The sequence below is a fragment of the Chiloscyllium punctatum genome, chromosome 5 (genome assembly GCF_047496795.1).
Source record: "Chiloscyllium punctatum isolate Juve2018m chromosome 5, sChiPun1.3, whole genome shotgun sequence".
In the NCBI taxonomy this organism is placed as follows: Eukaryota; Metazoa; Chordata; class Chondrichthyes; order Orectolobiformes; family Hemiscylliidae; genus Chiloscyllium; species Chiloscyllium punctatum.
This window is the reverse complement of record NC_092743.1, coordinates 77,008,661-77,032,886: the sequence shown is the minus strand read 5'-3', so window position 1 is coordinate 77,032,886 and position 24,226 is coordinate 77,008,661.

Genomic DNA, 24,226 nt, shown 5'->3' with positions numbered 1-24,226 from the left:
TAGGACAGATGTAGTATTCCCTCTGACCCTCCAGTGCGATGGATACATCTAGGTAGGGAAAATCTGTTCTAATCTGTACTTTAAAAAAGCTGTGATTCTATTACATATGATGGGATCAAGCACAAGAAGACACATATTCAAAGTAATTGGTCAAAAAACAATTCGTGTAGCAAGTGGTTAAGTTCTGGAATACACTACCTCTGCATGCGGTGAAAGGAGGTTCAATTGAAACATTCAAAAGAGAACCTCCTATCTGAAAAGGAAGCATAGTTAGAGTTACAAAGAAACGGTTAGAAAATGTTTGTCACTGATTGAATTGTTCTGTGCTGTAACAACTCTGTGATGAAGTGAGTCAGATTACTGGAGGTTATGGAGATTTTATCACCATAACCTCGATCACCATTTTTGGCACCAGCAGATCTCAAAAAATTAATTTGTTTATCTGGTTTGTTAGATGAGTAAGTGAATACTTCTTACTTAGAGAGCTGCTGGTGCACTTCAGACCTTGATAGTGGATTCTGGTATGATTTGCTTTCCAGGTGGTTTGATGAAAGAATATTTTTGTATTGATAGGAGAATGCTTGGGAACTACCTACCTATTCCATTTTAGAGTTAAGTTACAAACTGACTTATTAAATAAAGTTGTAAGTGTGGGAATAGTTCCTAGTTTAGCTGTTGATGGGGGCAGATTTTATATTGGGCAGGTTTGAGTGTATTATCATCTCCAAGAGCTTTGAGTGTTGTCACTGACAAGATAAACTGAAATTTTGAAGAAGGAACATCCTATGTGATACCTAGGGTTCAGACTATAATACTAAACAGGATAAAGGAAAATTGATTGTGAGTGAAGTTATTCAGGTGTGCAATTATATAGGACTATTTTTGGGGAATTTGAATTAGGTTAAAGATCTTGAAAATAGCAAAGCCAAATTATTCAGCTGAAGCCCAGTAAGCAGAACTTAATATGTGGAAGTTGTCTCAGACAGCATTTTCTAAGGAAGAATCAGAAAGGGTCCCTGAATGTTAATACAAAAAATTGCATATTGATGAGGAAGAGGAGACTTCCTCAGAGTCAAATGGACAATAGGTTCTCAACTTTTTATTCATCCTGGTTGATGAAAGAATGTTTTAGGAATTGCTCAAAAGATTCCAAAAGCAATTAATTGAGGAATAAGAAAGACTCAAGCTGAAGTAATAAAGCATTCTTATTACTCAGGAATTTATAGAGATGTAGTTGAATTCTGTAAGATGTGCCATAAATCAATTGGTTTGAAAGTCCCAGCCATTGATTTAATTAGATCCACCAATTCTACATTTGATGCACTTTTAGTGTAGTCACAATTATCAGAAGCAGGGCATTCAGCCCAGAAATCTAGTCACAGCTTTTCTCCTGCTCTGTTGCCTTAGCCCTATAGTTTATTTCGCTCAAGTATCCATCCAATTTCCTTTTAAAATCATTTACCATCTCTGCTTCCACCACGTTCATAGGCAGTAAGCTCCACAACATTTGCTGTGTTAAAAACTTCTTTTACATTACTCTCGCTCAATTGTTTCCCTAAAGTGTTAATTTCTTAACCCATTCTTAATTGGAGATAATGTGTTTAAGCAAACAAAAAAAATGGAATAAGTGGAAATTAAAGATGCATTCAGTTTTCACTTGGTACATGTCACCCAGAGAGGTTCACTCTGATCAAAGATCAAATCACATGTTACAGGTGTTTCAGGATGCAATATGTATCTTAGAAGTAAAACAGATTAAATTGTCTGCACACTCCTCACACACTGAAAGGCCATTAGAAAGTTGCCACAAATATTAAAAACTTAAACTTGAAGTTTATTGCCTGTGTATCCCAAAGAACTATGCCAGTAAATGTCAATTTTATTATTTAGCCTTGGTGATGCACCTAATGAATCAATGTATTTCAATCCCTTTGAAGTAAATCTATGAACCTGAAGTAAGGCAGTCACTTAGTTCTTATGAACCAGAAAGAAATTATTCACTTGGATGATATGTTTAAGTGTCCACTGGGGTCGGGTTAGCTGGACAGCTGGTTTATGATGAATAGTGACATGAATAGCATAGATTCAAGTCCTGCGCTGGCTGAGGTCACCATGAAGACCCCACCTTCTTGACCTAAGGCATGGTGATCTTCTGATTAAAGGACCAACAGTTGTCTCCCTCTAATGAGAGAATGGGGCTATGTGTGATTTTATCTTTACTAAGATTTGAGAAAGGTTGTCAAAGTAGCACAGTAGCTCAGGAACATTTTAATGTTTCCCAACAAATAATGAAAAAACAAGCAGATAAGACAGCTAAAACCCAAATTTTTAATGTGGGAGTAAAGTACAGGTTGTGTTATAATTACTAGGTGAATATATAAAGGCTAGGTTCAGTGGTCTTATTATGTTTAATGAGGTAAACTCTATATATAGTACCACAGACAGAAGGAAACATCTACTAGTGTACTCCAGTTAGTAAAGAAAGAAAATAGTGACATAAAAACACTTCTGAGTTTAACTGGGTCAGAGATTGAAGTTCTCTGATCAAACCCTCCGATAATAACATTAGCCAATACAGAGGTGTTTAACACTTTGAATATAATAGCTAACCTGTTAAGAAAATGTCATCTATAAAGATAGTCCAAAGTGAACTTCTTTAGCTATACATGGCATTAGTGTGGGAAATTTATACCCATCAAACAAAATGCTTTCTGACTCAATACTGAAAATATGATGAACAATTCTGACTCTAGTAAAAACCACTTCCCTGGGACTCTCTTTACCCACAAAACTTGTTGTAGTCAATTTGGATGAGTGAACACTTTCATTATAGTAACATTAGCTTGATAATGACGGTGATCTGATTTAACCAGACCCACTGATAAATTTAAACGAACACCTTCCAAAGCTCGCCAAAATGCAGGCCAAAGTTGATCTGATCAAACTACAGCTAACCATAGAGTAAATGAAATAATCTATGAAATCGGATTCATATAATGGGCATTTCCAATTTCAAATACGCTAGTTTTTTCTATTGGGAGCTTGGCTTTATATGGCACATTCCACAAGTTCATTGAGTTCCTACAATTGTAAGGAGGCTATTCAGATGCAAATGTGAAGATGTTGGGATTGCTATATTGACATCCGTATTTTCTTAGTCAAAGTCTGCCACTGCAAAATGCAGAAGACCAAGTGATGGGAACTGAAACATTACTTTTGAAAGCACAGGAAGCTAGATTTTGCATCAATTAGCTACTCAAGGTACATGCATAAAAGGTTCAGGTACTTAGAGCTGACTAATGGCATTGTCTGATAAGGCTTTGGCTGAGCAAAGCAGTCACTGAAATGTGTCACTTTATGTAAGATAATCACAGGGCAAGGTTATCATGAAAAAGGTCTTGTCAGTACTTATATATTGTCCATTAACTGGTGCAACTGCACACACAGCTACCCAGTCAACACCACTTTTTCAAGGAAAGTAGCATCAGAACTTTGGGCTATTTTACCATGAAGGCAAAGCTAAAACAAAATCCTCAAACTATGAATTTAAATGTGGTTTTTAAATATATTTTAAATCTGTCATCCGTTACAGCCAACTGAAATAACATATTAATTCTTAATGAAGAATATTGCCAATATCAATTTAGTTGTTTTCAAATTAAAAAAAGGAAATGTTAATACTATTCAGTTAGTCAGGCAGTATCTACTGAAAAGAGAAACAGAAGTTCAGGTCACAGAGCTATAGATATCTATGACATAGAAAAAAGGCCCTTCACTTCATCGTATCTGTGCTGGTCAAAAACAACCACTGTTCTAATATTGTTTTCCAGCATTTGGCCCATAGCCTTGTATGCCTTGACATTGCAAGTACCCATCCAAATACTCGTTAAATATTTTGAGGGTTTCTGCCTCAATAACCATTATAGGTGGTGATTTCCAGATATCCACCATGCTATGGGTAAAATGTTTTTTCTTCACATTAACCTTCTTCCCCTTACCTTAAATCTATGTATCCTGGTCAATGATTCTTCCATCAACAAGTAAAGTTTCTTCCTGTCTATCTATCCCAGCCCCTCATAATTTTGTACATCTTAATAATGTCCCTTCTGAATCTCCTCTGCTCTAAGGAAAATACCCCAATCTGTCCAACCTCTCTTCAAAACTGAAACTCTCCAGTCTAGGTGGCTCAGTGGTTAGCACTGCTGCCTCACAGCGCCAGGGAATCAGTTTCAATTCCAGCCTCAGGCAACTGTCTGTGTAGAATTTGCACATTCTCCCCGTGTCTGTGTGGGTTTCCTCCGGCTGCTCTGGTTTCCTCCCACAGTCCAAAGATGTGCAGGTTAGGTGAATTGGCCATGTTAAATTGCCCGTAGTGTTAGGTGCATTAGTCAGGGGTAAATACAGGGTAGGGGAATGTGTCTGGGTGGGTTACTCTTCGGAGGGTTAGTGTGGACTTATTGGGTCAAAGGGCCTGTTTTCATACTGTAGGGAACCTAAACATTTAAACATCCAAGTAAATCACCACTGCATCAGAGTCTTAGAATCATAGCATCAGCCCATCAATTCCACACCAACCCTTTAAAGAGTATCCTACCCAAATCTATCCCTCTACCCTATCTGTATAACTTTGAATTTCCCATGGTTAATTCAGTTTGTCTGCACATCCCTGGATGTTATGGACAATTTATCATGATCATTCCACCTAACCTGAACATCTTTGGATTTCTTCTCCAGTGCTATCACATTCCTCCTATAATGTGATTCCAGAACTGCACACAATATTCTTAAATCATAACTGGGAACAGCTAGTGACATAATGTTTTTTAAAAAATGAAAAGGGAGAGGATGGGAAACAGAACGATAGGGATGGTGTATAATAAAGTAGAAGAGATTACATAACAAAAAGATTTGACGGCACAAGGCAATAGTAAAGTGAGAGAAAGTATGGGGAGGGTAGGTTTAAATGAATAGCTGCCCTCCAAAAGCAAAAATGGACAATCAAAAGAGTAAAATCAAAATCAGCAAAGGAAAAGGAAACAAAATAGGGAAAAAGGTCATAGTTTGACACTGTTCAGTGTAATATTGAGTCTACAAGGTGGTAAAGTGTTCAATTGAAAGGTAAGATGCTGTTCCTCAAATTTTTGTAAAACTATGCGAAGTACTGCAGGAAGCTGGAAATAGACATGTTCAAGTGAGACCATTAAAATGACAGGGAACCAGAACCGTGGGACGACACTTGTGAATTGAACAAAGATCCTCAATGTAGGCACTTAATCTGCATTTCTCTCCCCAGTGAAGAGTAGGCAAAATTGTGAGCTGTGAAATCAGAATACTTATTGGAAGGCCTACATATCACTCTATTTTATTTGTAAAGAAAGATTGAGGTCTTAGGCAGAAAGAAGGAGATAAATGGAGAGCTGTCACATGTACGTCTTTCACATAGAAAGGACACATGAGCAGTCGGGTGATTTGAGAGTAGAGTTGAGGTCACAGAGGGAATAATCCTTTTAGAATGTTGAGGAGGGAAGGGAAGACAATGTAACTCCAATCAGAATCACAAATGTGAAAATCTCCAGTGGGGCAGCTGAGTCTTTAAGTATGGTTAACTGTACATTTTTAGAAAATATTGTAGGTTAGCAGCAGTTTTATTACCTCAAAACAAAGAAATAGTCCTGCGAAAGGAAAATTCCCGTAGAAAATAGAATCAGAAAATGCGAAAAGGAAGGTCAAGAAGTTAAAGATACAGAACAAAAGATAAAGGCAACATTCTTCAGTTTGGTCAAAGAGAGTCAAAACTGATTCTGGACCATCAGTTTGAAGAAACAAGACTTTGAAGCAGAACTGAAACTCAATATAAGAGCATCTGTCTCTATACTGGCAGACAGCTTGCCATGGTTGAAGTTTGTGGGAATCAGACCAACTAACATAAAACTCCAAGGTCCAGGAGACACAGATTGTAGTGATTTGACCATGCAGATGACAAAGCTTTGGTGCTGACAACAAAATATCAGTGAAATATATAAACCGAAGAGTCAGAATGCCTCATTGTTGAGCAGAAATGCATGTGCTCATCTAGGTTAGAGAGAGTGGAATGAAGACAGGAAATAATTTTTGGAAGAATTTCCATATCTACTAAAAGGTTTAGGCAAATGGAAGCAGAAGCATTACACAACTCTGCAACAAGATACTAACACAACTGCTTGTATGTTCCCAGTAAAATTTCTCATCCTGTTTGGGAAAGTGAAATCACAGCTAGTCAGCATGATTGAAAGCAAGTCCTACAGAACAAACACAGTGCTGAAAGATAATAACTGTTCCCAAGCAAACAGAGAACTAAGATTTTGTGTAAATTTCACTTAATTAAACACGAGTTAGATCGGAAATTTGGCTAAGTTAACAACAAGCAATTTTATCATAACAAGGAATGCCAACATCGAGTTCAGTAGATAACTTTAAATCAGAATTGCTGTCTATGTTTAGGTGGAATTTCTTCAACTATCCACTATTTGGGATGTTCTCTGCACCAAAGATTTTCCAAAGGGCAATATCTAGAATCCTGGAAGGGAAACAAGAAACCATGTGTCAAGTGGAAGATATCCTACTGCATGAAAACCAAATAATAAACACACCCATAGTCAGGGACATATTAAAGGCATTATTGGAATGCAGACCTTATGCTAAGTGAGAAATGACAATTCTCTTAAACAAAGATTACATTTGTGGGAGACATTAACGAAGAATGAGGCATCGAAGTTCAAGGGAGACAAGAGCCATCAGTGAATTTTGCAGATTGATGTGTCTAAATTGGTGTACATTAGTTCTTCGGCGTGGTGCATCAAGTGAGAAGGTTGACTCCAACATAGCCATTTTTAGTCAGACCTATAACAGAGTTTTGGAAAATAGGCCAGTATTGGTCTTGGAGTCAGGAATAGACTGCAGCTTTTGAAAGGATTAATGAGAAGCTACTTCCTACTGACGTTAAGGCCCATTGCAATTCAGGTTTTCTCACTATAGTAGCTGCATTGCCAACAGGATTAGTTTTTATTCAAATGCAAACTGGCAGTACATAAGAACTGCTCTATTTTTCATCAACAGTTTTAACCAACACAGAACAGAGACATTGGTATAATGAGTTACATGGGGCCAATGGTGAAATGCATTGTGTGTCTGACTACACATCAGAAGATTGTAAGTTTGACTCTATTTTTAGGAAGCAGCTGTTCTTCTTATTTAGAGGGTCAGAAGCAGGGGGGTATGAAAGGTAGGAGATTTAGAAGGGATTTAAGGGAAGTAATTTTCACCCAGAGGGTATTGGGTTTTTAAAATGCACTGCCTGGGAGAGTAATTGAGGCAAATAATCTCACAATCCTTAAAATCTTGGGTGAACATTTGAAGTACTATACCATTCAAAGCTATTGGGACTTGTGCAGGAAAGTAATACCATAGTGTAGATAGTTGTGATTTTTGAAGGTATATATTCGATGGGCCAAAAGGCCTCTTCTGTAATGTATAATTCTACGATGTGAAAGTTTCACAGACTACCCATAGGAGTGAAATTCCTGGTCAAGCTTTTGGTAACACTATTGGGATGGAAAAAAAAATCAAAATGTGTCTTTGCATTCAAAGATTCAGGCTTAGACTGATGTGATATGACTATGGTAAGTCTATTTCCAAGTAGCACAGTTATTGGCAGAAAGAGATCTGGTTCTATATGGAGCCAGAAGACATAGCTGAGGTTTGAATGAGTACTTTAATCATTTATAGTGAAGGACTATGTAGGTATAAAAATCAGGGAGGATGATTGTGATGTAGCTGTGAGAGGGAAGAGGTATTATTTGTTTTAATAGGCTAAGCAGTGATTAAATCCCCAGGTGCAAATGAGATATTTCCAGGCTGGTGTGGGTCTTAAGGGAAGAGATTTCAGGGGTTTTGATACTAATGTTCAAATGCTCGCTGGCTACAGGAGAGGTGCCAGAAGACTGGATAACAACTAATGTAGTATCATTATTCAAGAAGGTAGGTAGAAATAAACCAGGAAACAACAGGCCATTGAGTCTAACATTCGTGGCATGAAAATATTGGGAGAGGTCATGATAGACAACAAGCCTGACCACCCTGGCCGACCCATTGTCTCAGCATGCTCCTGCCCCACTGAACTCATCTCTACCTACCTCGGCACTGTCCTATCCCACTTAGTCCAGGAACTCCCCACAGATGTTCGAGACACCACCCACGCCCTCCACCTCCTCCAAGACTTCCATTTCCCTGGCCCCCAACGCTTCATCTTCACCATGGATATCCAATCCCTCTACACCTCCATCCGCCATGACCAGGGCCTCCAAGCCCTCCGTTTTTTCCTCTCCAGACATCCCCAACAGTACCCTTCCACCGACACTCTCATTCGTTTGGCCGAACTGGTCATCACCCTTAAAAATTTCTCCTTCAAATCCTCCCACTTCCTCCAGACCAAAGGGGTAGCCATGGGCACACGTATGGGCCCCAGCTATGCCTGTCTCTTTGTTGGCTACGTAGAGCAGTTGATCTTCCGTAATAATACCGGCACCACTCCCCACCTCTTCCTCCGCTACATTGATGACTGCATTGGCGCCACCTCGTGCTCCCGCAAGGAGCTTGAGCAATTCATCAACTTCACCAACACATTCCACCTGACCTTAAATTTACCTGGACCATCTCTGACACCTCCCTCCCCTTCCTGGACCTCTCCATCTCCATTAATGACGACCAACTTGACACTGACATTTTTTACAAACCCACTGACTCCCACAGCTACCTGGATTACACCTCTTCCCATCCTACCTCTTGCAAAAATGCCATCCCATATTCCCAATTCCTCCGCCTCCGCTGTATCTGCACCCAGGAGGACCAGTTCCACCACAGAACACACCAGATGGCCTCCTTCTTTAGAGACCGCAATTTCCCTTCCCACATGGTAAAAGATGCCCTCCAACGCATCTCGTCTACATCCCGCACCTCCACCCTCAGACACCACCCCTCCAACCATAACAAGGACAGAACGCCCCTGGTGCTCACCTTCCACCCTACCAACCTTCGCATAATCCAAATCATCCATCGACATTTCCACCACCTCCAAACAGACCCCACCACTAGGGATATATTTCCCTCCCCACCCCTTTCCGCCTTCCGCAAAGACCGTTCCCTCCGTGACTACCTGGTCAGGTCCACGCCCCCCTACAACCCACCCTCCAATCCTGGCACTTTCCCTGCCACCGCAGGAACTATAAAACTTGCGCCCACACCTCCTCCCTCACCTCTATCCAAGGCCCTAAAGGAGCCTTTCACATCCATCAAAGTTTTACTTGCACATCCAATAATATCATTTTTGTATCCGTTGCTCCCGATGCGGTCTCCTCTACATTGAGGAAACTGGGCGCCTCCTAGCAGAGCGCATTAGGGAACATCGCCGGGACACCTGCACCAATCAACCACACCGCCCCGTGGCCCAACATTTCAACTCCCCCTCCCACTCTGCCGAGGACATGGAGGTCCTGGGCCTCCTTCACCGCCGCTCCCTCACCACCAGACGCCTGGAGGAAGAACGGCTCATCTTCTGCCTCGGAACACTTCAACCCCAGGGCATCAATGTGGATTTCAACAGTTTCCTCATTTCCCCTTCCCCCACCTCAGCCTAGTTCTAAACTTCCAGCTCAGCACTGTCCCCATGACTTGTCCGGACTTGTCCTACCTGCCTATCTCCTTTTCCACCTATCCACTCCACCCTCTCCTCCCTGACCTATCACCTTCATCCTCTCCCCCACTCACCCATTGTACTCTATGCTACTTTTTCCCCACCCCCACCCTCCTCTAGCTTATCTCTCCACGCTTCAGGGTCACTGCCTTTATTCCTGATGAAGGGCTTTTGCCTGAAACGTCGATTTCGAAGCTACTTGGATGCTGCCTGAACTGCTGTGCTCTTCCAGCACCACTAATCCAGAACCATTAATTTGCAATTCAAGAGGTAAGGATTAAGGCTTTGTAAGGATGAGATCATGTACAAAAAATTTGATTTACACCTATCACCTCTTTGAAAAAGTATCAATGAGGGTAGCTGCAGATGATGTAGTCTACATGGACAAAATCTTATATGGCAGACTGTTATGAGACTATGATTTCACAGGATCTGGGCATTTTGGCAAATCAGATCAAAATTGGCCTAGAAAATAAAGATTGATGTTTGAAGTTTTGAAGTTAGAGATATGCAGCATGGAAACAGATCCTTCGGTTCAGCTTGTTCATGCTGACCAGTCATGCCAAATAAATCTAGTCCCATTTATCTGCATTTAGCCCATATCCCTCTCAACCCTCCCTCTTCATATACCCATCCAGATACATTTTAAATGTTATAATTGTACCAGCCACCACCACTTCCTCTGGCAGCTCATTCCATACATGCACTACACTCTGCCTGAAAAAGTTACCCCTTAGGTCCCTTTTAAATCTTTCCCCTCTTATCTTAAACCTATGCCCTACAGTTTTCGACTCCCTCACACCACTGAAAAGACCTGGGGTTTTTCTTACCACCTTTCTTAAGTAATGACACAACGTTAACCAATCTCCAGCCTTCCGTCACCTCACTTGCAGCTATCGATAATATATGAACCTCAGCAATGGGCAAAGGATTCGATTCTCAGGGTACACCTCATCAGGTCCTGGTGATTTATCCACCTTTATGCATTTTAAGACCTCTACCATTTCCTCCTCTGTAATGTGGACATTTTTAAAGATGTCACTACTTATTTCTCCATGTTCTCTATCTTCTATATCCTTCTCTACAGTAAACACTGATGCAAAATACTAATATAGTATCTCCCAATCTCCTGTGGTTCCACACATAGGTGGCTTTGTTGATTTTTAAGGGGCCCTTTCTCTCCCAAGTCCTCTTTTGTCCTTAAAGTATTTGTAGAATCCCTTTGAATTCTTCTTAAACGCTACTTGTCAAAGCTATCTCATAATCCCATTTTTGCCCTCCTGATTTCCCTCTTCAGTATAGTCCTACTGTCTTCATATTCTAGCGATTCACTCTGTCTGGCCCTGACATATGCTTCCTTCTTATTCTTGGCCAAAACTATCTCAGGACTCGCAATATCTCAGTTTTGAAGGTTTCCTATTTTCCAGCTGTCTCTTTACCGGCAAACATCACCCCCCCCCCCCCCCCCCCCCATCAACTTTTGAAAGATCTTGCCGAATACTGTCAAAATCGGCCTTCCTCTAGTTTACAACTTCAACTTTTAGATTAAGTCTGTCCTTTTCTGTCACTATTTTGAAACTATTGGAATTATGATCATTGGCCCCAAAGTGCTCTCTCACTGGGAAAAAAAATCCATTCTTGATAAGCAAATTTTGTTTTATGTTCTGAATGTGAACAAAAGAAACTACAGATGCTGTTAATCACAGGTACTTTCCAGCTATCTGAAAGAAGATATTGTACAGTTAGGAACAGCAAATGAGTCATTGTCTTTGTTGTCAAAATAGGCTGATGAAGCTCATTGTTTGGTATGCACAAATGGCACAGAATGAGTCAAGGAGCAAATATGCAAACATCTCAAGTGCACAAAAATTATTATTCAAGTTGCCCCATTTCACTGTGAGCTATATGAAAGTGGATCTTACTGTCTGCCTTACCATTTAAATACACTAAATGTCATGATGTTGCTGTACTTTGTATTGCAGATGTAAAGTAAAGTCTTGCAAACCAGATTCTTCTTCCAGTGACATGAGTAGCAGGACCAGAAGTTCATTGCACTTGCTCTTGAAAGAGGGCTGGCTGACCATGTATAGTCATAGCCAGTTAAAAATACAGAGGTGAGAGCTATGGTCATTCAGGGCTTCCTTCCCACCACACAGGGTGAAAGAGTTGTAGCTTTCAACATCAGATGGAACAATGTGTAGAAGCTAGTTCGTGATGTCAAATTTGCCAAATTTTCAACATGAAATTTACTTGGAATGCATCTTTAAGTCTTGTTTATTTCAAGGTCTTTTAGAAAACATGAAGAAATTCCAAATCCTCACAGGATGAGTCTTCTGCTTTAATTCAGTGAAAGTGTTGATGAATGCTATGAACTGCACTGGTATTGTCAATATCTTCTATCCGTTTCACGAAGGGTAAGATGCCCACCTGCAGCTTAGACTAAGATGACTTCATTCCCAAAGAAAAGAACTATTATAAGATGCAAAATACAGTGCAATGGATAAACTTAATCATTTTATTTTGTGGTACTTTAAAATTTGTACATTGTTTCAAAAGTTTATTTTGGAGCTTACAGTTTTCAATTACTAAGAAAACAATAAATGTTGTGACATATTTCAGAAGTGTGTTCAATATTTGGATTAATTCACCTTCTCCTTTCTTTTATTAATGGATTTTCCTGCCTAGTTCAGGACTGATTATTTCTATAAATTCCATTAAATTCTCATTAGAAATTTCCCAATTGCCTTTTCACTTTTTAATTTGTACATTCTTAATCTCTTCAAATCTCATTTACTATTTTGCTTTGAGACAATTCATGAGGAATAATGGAAATAAAGTAGTACAATAAAATAATGGTATTCAAAGAAATAAGTATTTCGAGCAAGGAGTGAACTTAATACAGGACATTTAGCTCAACCGCTTGAAGTTAGTCAGAGGACTCACTACTTCATAACTGTCTCAGAGCTTTTTAAAATATATGACAGGGTTAATGTTACACATAGTGTAAACGTATGGTAATACAAGAATTTTAAATGTATATGCTTCTAACAAATAGTTAAATTAGTTTACAATAGTATTGATAATAGATAAAGTTTAAAAGCAAATACATTCTTGGAAGTATGCAACATCCCCAACAACATCTGTACACAGATGTCAATTCCATATCAGAAAATTGTTGTATTACTAAATTGTTTGAGCATAACAATGATTACCTAAAAATGTAAAAACACAAATATAATTGTAAAATAATGAAAATAATATTATTGTGGAAGGAGATCTATTTTGTTTTTCCTTGCAGATTCATACATATTCCCTTTAAACAGTAGCTACTAACCTTGAATATTTCAAAGTCTGATTTATTTAAATGTAATTTTACTTTTGTAATGTTGCAGGATAAATTAAACTCATAGTTCAAGTTCAATTTTGATTTTTCACATGCTTTTTTTTGAAGGACACATGCTTTATCAGTCAATGCTTTATCAGTGTTATTCAATATGTGGTACAATCTATTCTTGTACTTTAGTTGCTCATTATACACTCAATATTTTCATTTATGATAGTAAAGTACAATCATTTAAATTCTTATATCTCTTTTTAAAGATACAGTAACATTTTGTCTGCTTTGGTAATAGTCATCAAATGGAAGCATGAGAAACATCTGGAGACACTAGACACTACAAAGACTATAGATCCTGATAACATTCCAGCAACAGTACTGAAACTTGTGCTCCAGAACTTGCTAATTCTCAAGCCAAGCTGTTCCAGTACAGCTACAACACTACACAACAACTTGGAAAATTGCCTTGGTAAGTCCTGTATATAAAAAGCAGGACAAATCCAACCCAGCCACTAACTACAACATCTGGCTACTCTGGACCATTGGTTAAGTGATAGAAGGTGCCATTAACAGTACTATTAAGCAGCATCTGCTCACAATAACCTGCTTGTGGATACCCAGTTTGGGCTCCACCAGGGCCACTCAGCATTTGACCTTATTACAGACTTGTTTCAAACATGGAAGAAAGAGCTGAATTTCAGTGATGAATTGACAGTGATAGCCCTTGATATTAAGGTGCCTTTAACTGAACGTGGAATCAAGGACCCCCAGCAAAACTAAAGTCAAAAGGAATCAGGGAAATACTCAATCCTGGTTGGATCCATTCTGGGCACATAGGGAGATAGTTGTATTGTTAGGGGTCGGTCACTTCAGCTCCAGAAATCTCTGCAGGAGTTTGTCAGGGTAATGTCCTCGGCCCAACAACTTCAGCTGCTTCATATATGACCTTTCCTCCATCATAACATTGGAAGTGGTGATGTTTGCTGGTGATTGTATCAAATTCAGCACCATTCAGGATTCCTCAGTTACTGAAGCAGTCCATATCCTATTGCAACAAGACATGGACAATATTAAGGCTTGGATTTAAAAAGTGGCAAATAACACTCGTGCCACACATATGCCAGGTAATGATGATCTCCAACAACATACAATCTAACCACCATCCCCCGACATTCACTGGCATTACCATCACTGAATGCCCCACTGTCAATATCCTTTTGGTTATCGTTTGCCAGAAAGTGAGTTGGACAGCTAAACATAATAGCTAGAAGAACATGTCAGAGCCTCGGATTGCTTCAGCGAGTAACTCACCTCCTGATTCTGTCAATTTTCTACAATACACAAGTCAGAAGAGTAAAGGAATTCTCCCCTTGCGCAGATGAGTGCAGATCCAGCAACATGCAAGAAGCTTGACCCCATCCAGGGCAAAACAACCTGCTTGATTGGCACCACATCCAGCCACTCCACTATTGATGCTCAGTAGCAGCAGTGTATATTATCTGCACTCCAGAAATTCACCAAATGTCTAAAGGTAGCACCTGCCAAACTACTAGCTTCCAGAAGTCAGGGGAAAGCAAAAACATGGAAACACTAGCACCTGCAAGTTCCCCATTAAGCCACTTATCATCCTTACTCACAAATTTATTACCATTCCTTCAATGTTGTTGGGTCAAATCTTGGAATTCTCTCTCTAATGGCATTCTGGGTCAGCACATGACAGCAACAGATCAGGGAGCAGCTCACCACTTCCTTCACAAAGGTAACAATGGATAGGCAATAAAATGCTGTTCTACCCAGCAACAGCCAGTTTTACGAGTGAACAAAAAAAAATATGACCCATCTTTGGAACCTGCACTCCAGCTTCTGTAACATTTTTCTTTTATTTGTGTGTTAATAAAATAACCAGGTTTTATTTTTGTAGAAATGGTTATGTTTTATTTATGGATAAGTTGTCCATACCTGACCAGACACATGTAAAATAAATGATTGAAAATTGGAATGTTTATATACTCTTGTATTTCTCTTTGATAGACATTATAGATAAAGAGAATTGAGCAAGGTTGGATAGTATTAATTTTTATGCTAGGAGTCTGATGAACAAAACAGATGAGCTGAGGGCACAAATTAAACATGGGGGTATTATGTCATTGCTGTCACTGAGACAGGGTTGACACGGGAGCAGGACTGGCAGTTCAATTTTTATCAGGGAATCTATTACAACACCCAAGAAGACTCCTTAAATGAAGACGTATGGGCAGAACTTAAAAAGCAAAAAGTTGCAATCACATTGCTAGGTGTGTATTATAGGACCCCTAACAGTCTGAGACAAATAGAATAGCAAAAATGTCAACAAATCTTAGGAGAGTTAGAAGCAATGGGCAAGTAGCATGGGATGTCTACTACCCTAACATTAACTGGGATAGTCACTGTGTGAAAGGTTTGGAGGAAGCAAAATTCTTAAAATGCATCGATGACAGCGATGCTATAGGAAGAGGATGAATAGGCTGGGGGCTGCTTTCCCTGGAGCATCCGAGGCTGAAGGGTATCCTTATAGAGGTTTATAAAATCATGAGGGGCATGGGTAGCGTAAATCCATGGTTGGGTGAGTCCAAAACTAGGGGACGTAGGTTCATCGTGAGAAGGGAAAAAAATATAAAAGAGACCTAAGGGGCAACTTTTTCACTCAGGCTAAGTGGTGGAGGCTGGTACAATTGCAGCATTTAAAAGATATGTGGATGGGTTTATGAATACGAAGGCTTTAGAGGGATGTGGGCCAAGTGCTGGCAAATGGTACTAGATTAGGTTGGGATATCTGGTTGGCATGGATGAGTTGAACTGAAGGATCTGTTTCCATGCTGTACATCTCTATGAATCCAAGGACAAGGATGGGCCTGAAATCAAACTTCTCAACTGTGGAAGTTTGATTTTAATATGATCAGATATAATTTGGTCAGAAAGGACTGATAGCGAATACATTCAAATATATCTGTCTCAGAACAGTGGGATGCATTCAAGAAAGAAATGTGGAGAATACTGGGTCAAAATGTTCCAATAACGAAAAAGATTGGGCCATATTCTGTGAACCCTGGATATTGGGGATGTATAGCATTGGATTAAGAGATAAAGGGAGTCATATGCCAGATACCAAGGGCTTAAAGCAACATAAGTTATAGAGGTGCAAGAGGGAACTTCAATGGGAGATAAGGAGAGCTAAAAGTTTACTGTAGGTAAAATAAAGGAAAACTTGAATATTCAAAAAGATAATGAAAGAAAGAGTAGAGCCTATTAAGGACCACAGTGGTCATTTTTGCATGGAGCCAGAGGATGTCAAAAGAGTTCAAAATGAATACTTTGGGTTTGTATTTGCTAATGAGAGAGACAATAAAGGTATAAGATTCGGTTGCCTACAGTATGGAAACAGCCCTTCGGCCCAACAAGTCCACATCAACCCTCTGAAGAGTAATCCACCCAGACCCATTCCCTTAACCCCTAACTAATGCACCTAACACTATGGGCAATTTATCATAACCTGCACATCTTTGGACTGTGGGAGGAAACCAGAGCACCAGGAGGAAACCCACACAGACACAGGGAGACTGTGCAAACTCCACACAGACAGTTGACTGAGGCATGAATTGAACCTGGGCCCCTAGCACTGAGAGGTAAAAACAATGACTGCAGATGCTGGAAATCAGATTCTGGATTAGTGGTGCTGGAAGAGCACAGCAGTTCAGACAGCATCCAAGTAGCTTCGAAATTGACGTTTCGGGCAAAAGCCCTTCATCAGGAATAAAGGCAGTGAGCCTGAAGCGTGGAGAGATAAGCTAGAGGAGGGTGGGGGTGGGGAGAAAGTAGCATAGAGTACAATGGGTGAGTGGGGGAGGGGATGAAGGTGATAGGTCAGGGACGAGAGGGTGGAGTGGATAGGTGGAAAAGGAGATAGGCAGGTAGGACAAGTCCGGACAAGTCATGGGGACTGTGCTGAGCTGGAAGTTTAGAACTAGGGTGAGGTGGGGGAAGGGGAAATGAGGAAACTGTTGAAGTCCACGTTGAAGTGTTCCGAGGCGGAAGATGAGGCGTTCTTCCTCCAGGCGTCTGGTGGTGAGAGAGCGGCGGTGAAGGAGGCCCAGGACCTCCATGTCCTCGGCAGAGTGGGAGGGGGAGTTGAAATTTTGGGCCACAGGGCGGTGTGGTTGATTGGTGCGGGTATCCCGGAGATGTTCCCTAAAGCGCTCTGCTCCTTTAGGGCCTTGGATAGAGGTGAGGGAGGAGGTGTGGGCGCAGGTTTTACAGTTCCTGCAGTGACAGGGGAAAGTGCGAGGATTGGAAGGTGGGTTGTAGGGGGGCGTGGACCTGACCAGGTAGTCGCGGAGGGAACGGTCTTTGCAGAAGGCGGAAAGGGGTGGGGAGGGAAATATATCCCTGGTAGTGGGGTCTGTTTGGAGGTGGCAGAAATGTCGGCGAAGGTTGGTAGAGTGGGAAGTGAGTACCAGGGGCGTTCTGGCCTTGTTATGGTTGGAGGGGTGGTGTCTGAGGGCGGAGGTGCAGGATTTAGACGAGATGCGTTGGAGGGCATCTTTAACCACATGGGAAGGGAAATTGCGGTCTCTAAAGATGGAGGCCATCTGGTGTGTTCTGTGGTGGAACTAGTCCTCCTGGGAGCAGATACGGCGGAGGCAGAGGAATTGGGAATATGGGATGGCATTTTTGCAAGAGGTAGGGTGGGAAGAGGTGTAATCCAGGTAGCTGTGAGAGTCGGTGGGTTTGTAAAAAATGTCAGTGTCAAGTCGGTCATCGTTAATGGAGATGGAGAGGTCCAGGAAGGGGAGGGAGGTGTCAGAGATGGTCCAGGTAAATTTAAGGTCAGGGTGGAATGTGTTGGTGAAATTGATGAATTGCTCAATCTCCTCGCGGGAGCACGAGGTGGCGCCAATGCAGTCATCAATGTAGTGGAACAAGAGAAGGGGAGTGGTGCCGGTGTAATTACGGAAGATCAACTGTTCTACATAGCCAACAAAGAGACAGGCATAGCTGGGGCCCATACGTGCGCCCATGGCTAACCCTTTGGTCTGGAGGAAGTGGGAGGATTCGAAGGAGAAATTGTTAAGGATGATGACCAGTTCGGCCAAACGAATGAGAGTGTCGGTGGAAGGGTACTGTTGGGGATGTCTGGAGAGGAAAAAACGGAGGGCTTGGAGGCCCTGGTCATGGCGGATGGAGGTGTAGAGGAATTGGATATCCATGGTGAAGATGAGGCATTGGGGGCCAGGGAAACGGAAGTCTTGGAGGAGGTGGAGGGCGTGGGTGGTGTCTCGAATGTATGTGGGGAGTTCCTGGACTAGGTGGGATAGGACAGTGTCGAGGTAGGTAGAGTTGAGTTCAGTGGGGCAGGAGCATGCTGAGACAATGGGTCGGCCAGGGTGGTCAGGCTTGTGGATCTTGGGAAGGAGGTAGAACCGGGCAGTGCGGGGTTCCCGGACTATGAGGTTGGAAGCTGTGGGTGGGAGATCTCCTGAGGTGATGAGGTTCTGTATGGTTTGGGAGATGATGGTTTGGTGATGGGGGGTGGGGTCATGGTCGAGGGGGCAGTAGGAAGAGGTGTCCTCGAGTTGGCGTTTGGCTTCAGCAGTGTAGAGGTCAGTGCGCCAGACTACCACTGTGCCCCCTTTATCCGCTGGCTTGATGGTGAGGTTGGGATTGGAGCAGAGGGATTGGAGGGCTGCGCGTTGTGAGGGTGAGAGGTTGGAGTGGAGGAGGGGGGGTAGACAGGTTGAGGCGGTTAATGTCCCGGCGGCATTTGGAAGTGAAGGTGTCCAGGTGGATGCAGTGTGTTGGAGGTGGGTGAAGGGGTCCTTGGAAGGTGGGCGGGAATCCTGATTGTGACCTTTCACCCTGTTGCATTGAGGCAATATCGCTAGCTCTGGTATAGGTGCAGTCACAGAGTGAGGAGGCCTCTACAAGCCTGGGCCTGAAGGATTGGGCTTCACATTGACAGCAGCAGCTTTAGGAATTTAACCTCGCATTGCTTTTTCATTTAACATTCGGTCTCAAATTTGACATCTGCTGTCCGATTGGCTGTATTGCTTCACTGAATCTCCTTTTCATCTCGTGGTTGCCTACCTTTCTGCTTTGGCATTTTCATTCATATCTTTCTACCACCTGGTCCGTCCCTCTCCCTCTGCTGGCCTCCCGTCCTCTGTCTCCCACCCTCTCTATCTATCTCCCTCTCCCTGTCTCCCCTTTCCCTCCCTTTCGATATCTGTCCTTCTCCCCCCCACCCCTTCCTCTTTAGTAACCACTGAACCACCATGCTACCCTGATAATCAGGAGATAGGAATCTGGAAGAAGGTCAATTAAAATTTTAAAAATTATAGAATTAAAGAAATTCTGAAAGGACATTCTGTGTGGTCAGGCTGGCTTAAAAGCAGATGAACTTCCAGGCCAAGATTAAATGTAAACCAAGTTGTTGAGCGAGGCAAGGGAGACAATAACAATGAGAGGACATTTTCAGGTACTGTTCGCTACAGCACGATGCTGGGGACTGGAGGATAGCCACTGTGTTATTGTTACTGAAGATGAGGGCATATATAAGGAAAATATGGCCATTACAAAGACTTGGTTGAAAGAGGGGTACGCCTAGTTACTCAATGTTTCAGGGTTTTGTTGTTTTTGATGAGATCGAGAGGAAGGTAAAAGAGGTGGAAGAGTTGCATTACCACTCAGGGAGGTTGTCACTTCTGTACTCAGAGAGGACATACTGAAGGGCTCAACCACTGAGGCAACATAGGTCGAGCTCAAAAATACAATGGGTGCAATCACTGTGATAGGATTATATGATATCCACCCCCCCCCCCCCCACCAACTGCCGCTGAGACTTCGAGGAATAAATACATAAGCAGACTATGGAAAAATGCAATAACAACAGTAGGTAACTTTAACTTTCCCAATATTGACTCCCTTGGAACAGGAGGCTTAGGTGGGGCAGATTTTGATAATACATCCAAGAGGGCTTCTTGAAACAGTATGTGGATTGTGAACTCAAGTGGGGGCCATACTGGATCTTGTATTGGCTAATGCCTGGCTAGGTAACTGACCTTTCAGTGGGAGAGCATTTAGGAAACAGTGATCACAACTCATTAAATTTTAAGATAGCTATGAATAAGGATATGTCAGGACCTTGCGGAAAGGTACTAAATTGGGGAAAGACAAATTGTGGCAGTATTAGGCAGAAACTAGGGAGTGTTCATTGGGAGGAGCTGTTATTGCGCAAAACTACATTTGACGTGTGTTGTTGAGAGTTCTTTAAAGACATGCTGATCAGAGTTCAGGGCTGGCATGTTCCAGTAAGAAAGAAGGACACAAATGGCAAGATAAGGGACCATTGGATAATGAGGGAGGTTGTGAATTTAGTCCAAAGGAAAGAAGAAGAATATGTAAAGTTTAGGAAGCTAAAATTAGACAGAGCCCATGAGGAATATAAAGAAGGCAGGAAATAAGCAGGGAATTAGGAGAGCAAGAAGAGGCCATGAAATGACGTTAGCAAATAGAATTAAAGAGAATTCCAAAGCATTCAGTGCATACATTAGGAATAAGAGGATAACTAGGGAGATGGTAGGACCACTCAGAATAAAGGGAACTTGCACTTGGAGACAGAGGATGTGGTGAGATCCTAAATGAGTCAGTATTCACCCATGAGAAGGATATGGAGGATAGCAAGACTTCTGTGGAGCATGAAATCAAGAAAGGTATTGAGCATTAAGGTGGATAAATCCCCAGGGCCCAATGGTATTTGTCCCAGATTATTGAGAGAGGCAAAAATAGAGATTGTTGGGGCCTTGACCAAGATCTGTGTATCCTTGCTAGCAACTGGAGAGGTGCCAGAGGACTGGTGAGTTGCTAATCTTGTTCCTCTTTTCATGATTGGAATTAAGGATAATCCAAGAAACTATAGACTGGTGATTCTCACATTCATGGGTGGGATGCTGTTAGAAAGAATTTTTAGAGACAGGATTTACATATATTTGGAAACACATGGTCTAATTAGGGACAGCCAGCATAGCTTTGTTTGCATTTTTCAGGGAGTGACAAAGGTGATCGATGATGGTAGAGAGTGGATATTGTCTACATGGATTTTAATAAGACTTTTGACAAGATCCATTTTTGCAGCATAAGCGAGAGCCATGAGAGCAAGGACCAGCGGGCTGTTGGGAAGGTAAATATCTCCTCTAAAAACTTACCTCGTGGGATCAGCGGCCTCCATTTTTGCAGCAGCATTGGGAGCAGTGGAAGCGAGCATTATGGGGCTGCCGGGAATGATCAGAAAGATGGAAGGGCTGATCAGGGATAATGGAGGGAACTTGTGCCTGGAGTCTGTAGAGGTAGAGAAGGCCCTAAATGAGTTTTTTGCTTCAGTTTTAGAGAGAGGGACCTTGTTGATAGTGAGAAGACCATGGACCAGATCAATAGACTTGAACAGATTGATATTAAGAAAGTGGATTTGCTGGAAATTCTGGGAATCATCAAGATAGGTAAGCCCCAGGGCATGATCAAATATATGCTGAAAAATGTGTTGCTGGAAAAGCACAGCAGGTCAGGCAGCAGCCAAGGAGCAGGAGAATCGACGTTTCGGGCATAAGCCCTTCTTCAGGAATGAGGAAGGTGTGCCAAGCAGGCTAAGATAAAAGGTAGGGAGGAGGGACTTGGGGGAGGGGCGTTGGGAATGCGATAGGTGGAAGGAGGTTAAGGTGAGGGTGATAGGCCGGAGAGGGAGTGGGGGCAGAGAGGTCGGGAAGAAGATTGCAGGTCAAGAAGGCGTTGCTGAGTCCGAGGGTTGGGACTGAGATAAGATGGGGGGAGAGGACATGAGGAAGCTGGAGAAATCTGGGTTCATCCCTTGTGGTTGGAGGGTTCGTAGGCGGAAGATGAGGCGCTTTTCCTCCAGGCGTCGTGTTGCCATGGTCTAGTGATCAGATATATCCAAAGTTACTATGAGAAGCAAGGAATGTAATTGCTGCATCTCTGGCGATGATTTTTGCATCCTCACTCTCCATAGGATTAGTACCGGATGATTGGAGAGAGATGAGTGTTGTTCCTCTGTTCAAGAAAGGGAATAGGGAAATCCCTGGGAATTGCAGACCTGTTAGTTTTACATCTGTGGTAAGCAAGGTACTAGAAATGATTCTGGGAGATAGGATTTATGTCTATTTGAAAAAGCATAGTTTGATTAAAGATAGTCAGCATGGCTTTGTGAGAGGCAGGTCATGCCTCACAAGCCTTGTTGAGTTCTTTGAGGATGTGACGAGACAAGTTGACGAAGGACGAGCAGTGGATGTGTATGGGTTTAGAACATAGAACATAGAACATAGAACAATACAGCACAGAACAGGCCCTTCGGCCCACGATGTTGTGCCGAACTTCTATCCTAGATTAAGCACCCATCCATGTACCTATCCAAATGCCGCTTAAAGGTCGCCAATGATTCTGACTCTACCACTCCCTCGGGCAGCGCATTCCATGCCCCCACCACTCTCTGGGTAAAGAACCCACCCCTGACATCTCCCCTATACCTTCCACCCTTCACCTTAAATTTATGTCCCCTTGTAACACTCTGTTGTACCCGGGGAAAAAGTTTCTGACTGTCTACTCTATCTATTCCTCTGATCATCTTATAAACCTCTATCAAGTCACCCCTCATCCTTCGCCGTTCCAACGAGAAAAGGCCGAGAACTCTCAACCTATCCTCGTACGACCTACTCTCCATTCCAGGCAACATCCTGGTAAATCTTCTCTGCACCCTCTCCAAAGCTTCCACATCTTTCCTAAAGTGAGGCGACCAGAACTGCACACAGTACTCCAAATGTGGCCTAACCAAAGTCCTGTACAGCTGCAACATCACCTCACGACTCTTGAATTCAATCCCTCTGCTAATGAACGATAATACTCCATAGGCCTTCTTACAAACTCTATCCACCTGAGTGGCAACCTTCAAAGATCTATGTACATAGACCCCAAGATCCCTCTGTTCCTCCACCTGACCAAGAACCCTACCATTAACCCTGTATTCCGCATTCTTATTTGTTCTTCCAAAATGGACAACCTCACACTTGGCAGGGTTGAACTCTATCTGCCACTCCTCAGCCCAGCTCTGCATCATATCTAAGTCCCTCTGCAGCTGACAACAGCCCTCCTCACTGTCCACAACTCCACCTATCTTTGTATCATCTGCAAATTTACTGACCCACCCTTCGACTCCCTCATCTAAGTCATTAATAAAAATTACAAACAGCAGAGGACCCAGAACTGATCCCTGCGGAACTCCACTTGTAACTGGACTCCATGCTGAATATTTACCATCTACCACCACTCTCTGACTTCGACCGGTTAGCCAGTTTTCTATCCAATTGGCCAAATTTCCCTCTATCCCATGCCTCCTGACTTTCCGCATAAGCCTACCATGGGGAACCTTATCAAATGCCTTACTAAAATCCATGTACACTACATCCACTGCTCTACCCTCATCCACATGCTTGGTCACCTCCTCGAAGAATTCAATAAGACTTGTAAGGCAAGACCTACCCTTCACAAATCCGTGCTGGCTGTCCCTAATCAAGCAGTGTCTTTCCAGATACTCGTAAATCCTATCCCTCAGTACCCTTTCCATTACTTTGCCTACCACAGAAGTAAGACTAACTGGCCTGTAATTCCCGGGGTTATCCCTATTCCCTTTTTTGAACAGGGGCACAACATTCGCTACTCTCCAGTCCCCTGGTACCACCCCAGTTGCCAGTGAAGACGAGAAGATCATTGCCAACGGTACTGCAATTTCCTCTCTTGCTTCCCACATAATCCTAGGATATATCCCGTCAGGCCCGGGGGACTTGTCTATCCTCAAGTTGTTCAAAATGTCCAACACATCTTCCTTCCTAACAGGTATCTCTTCTAGCTTATCAGTCCGAGTTTCAGTAAGGCATTTGATAAGGTTGTCCAGAATAGGCTCATTCAGAAAGTTAGGTGGTATGGGATACAGGGAAATTTGGCAGTCTGGGTACAGAGTTGGCTGGCCGAACGAAACAGTGGTAGTGGATGGAAAGTATTCCACCTGGAGGTCGGTGACCAGTGGCGTCCTGCAGGGATCTGTTCTTGGGCCTCTGCTCTTGTAGTTT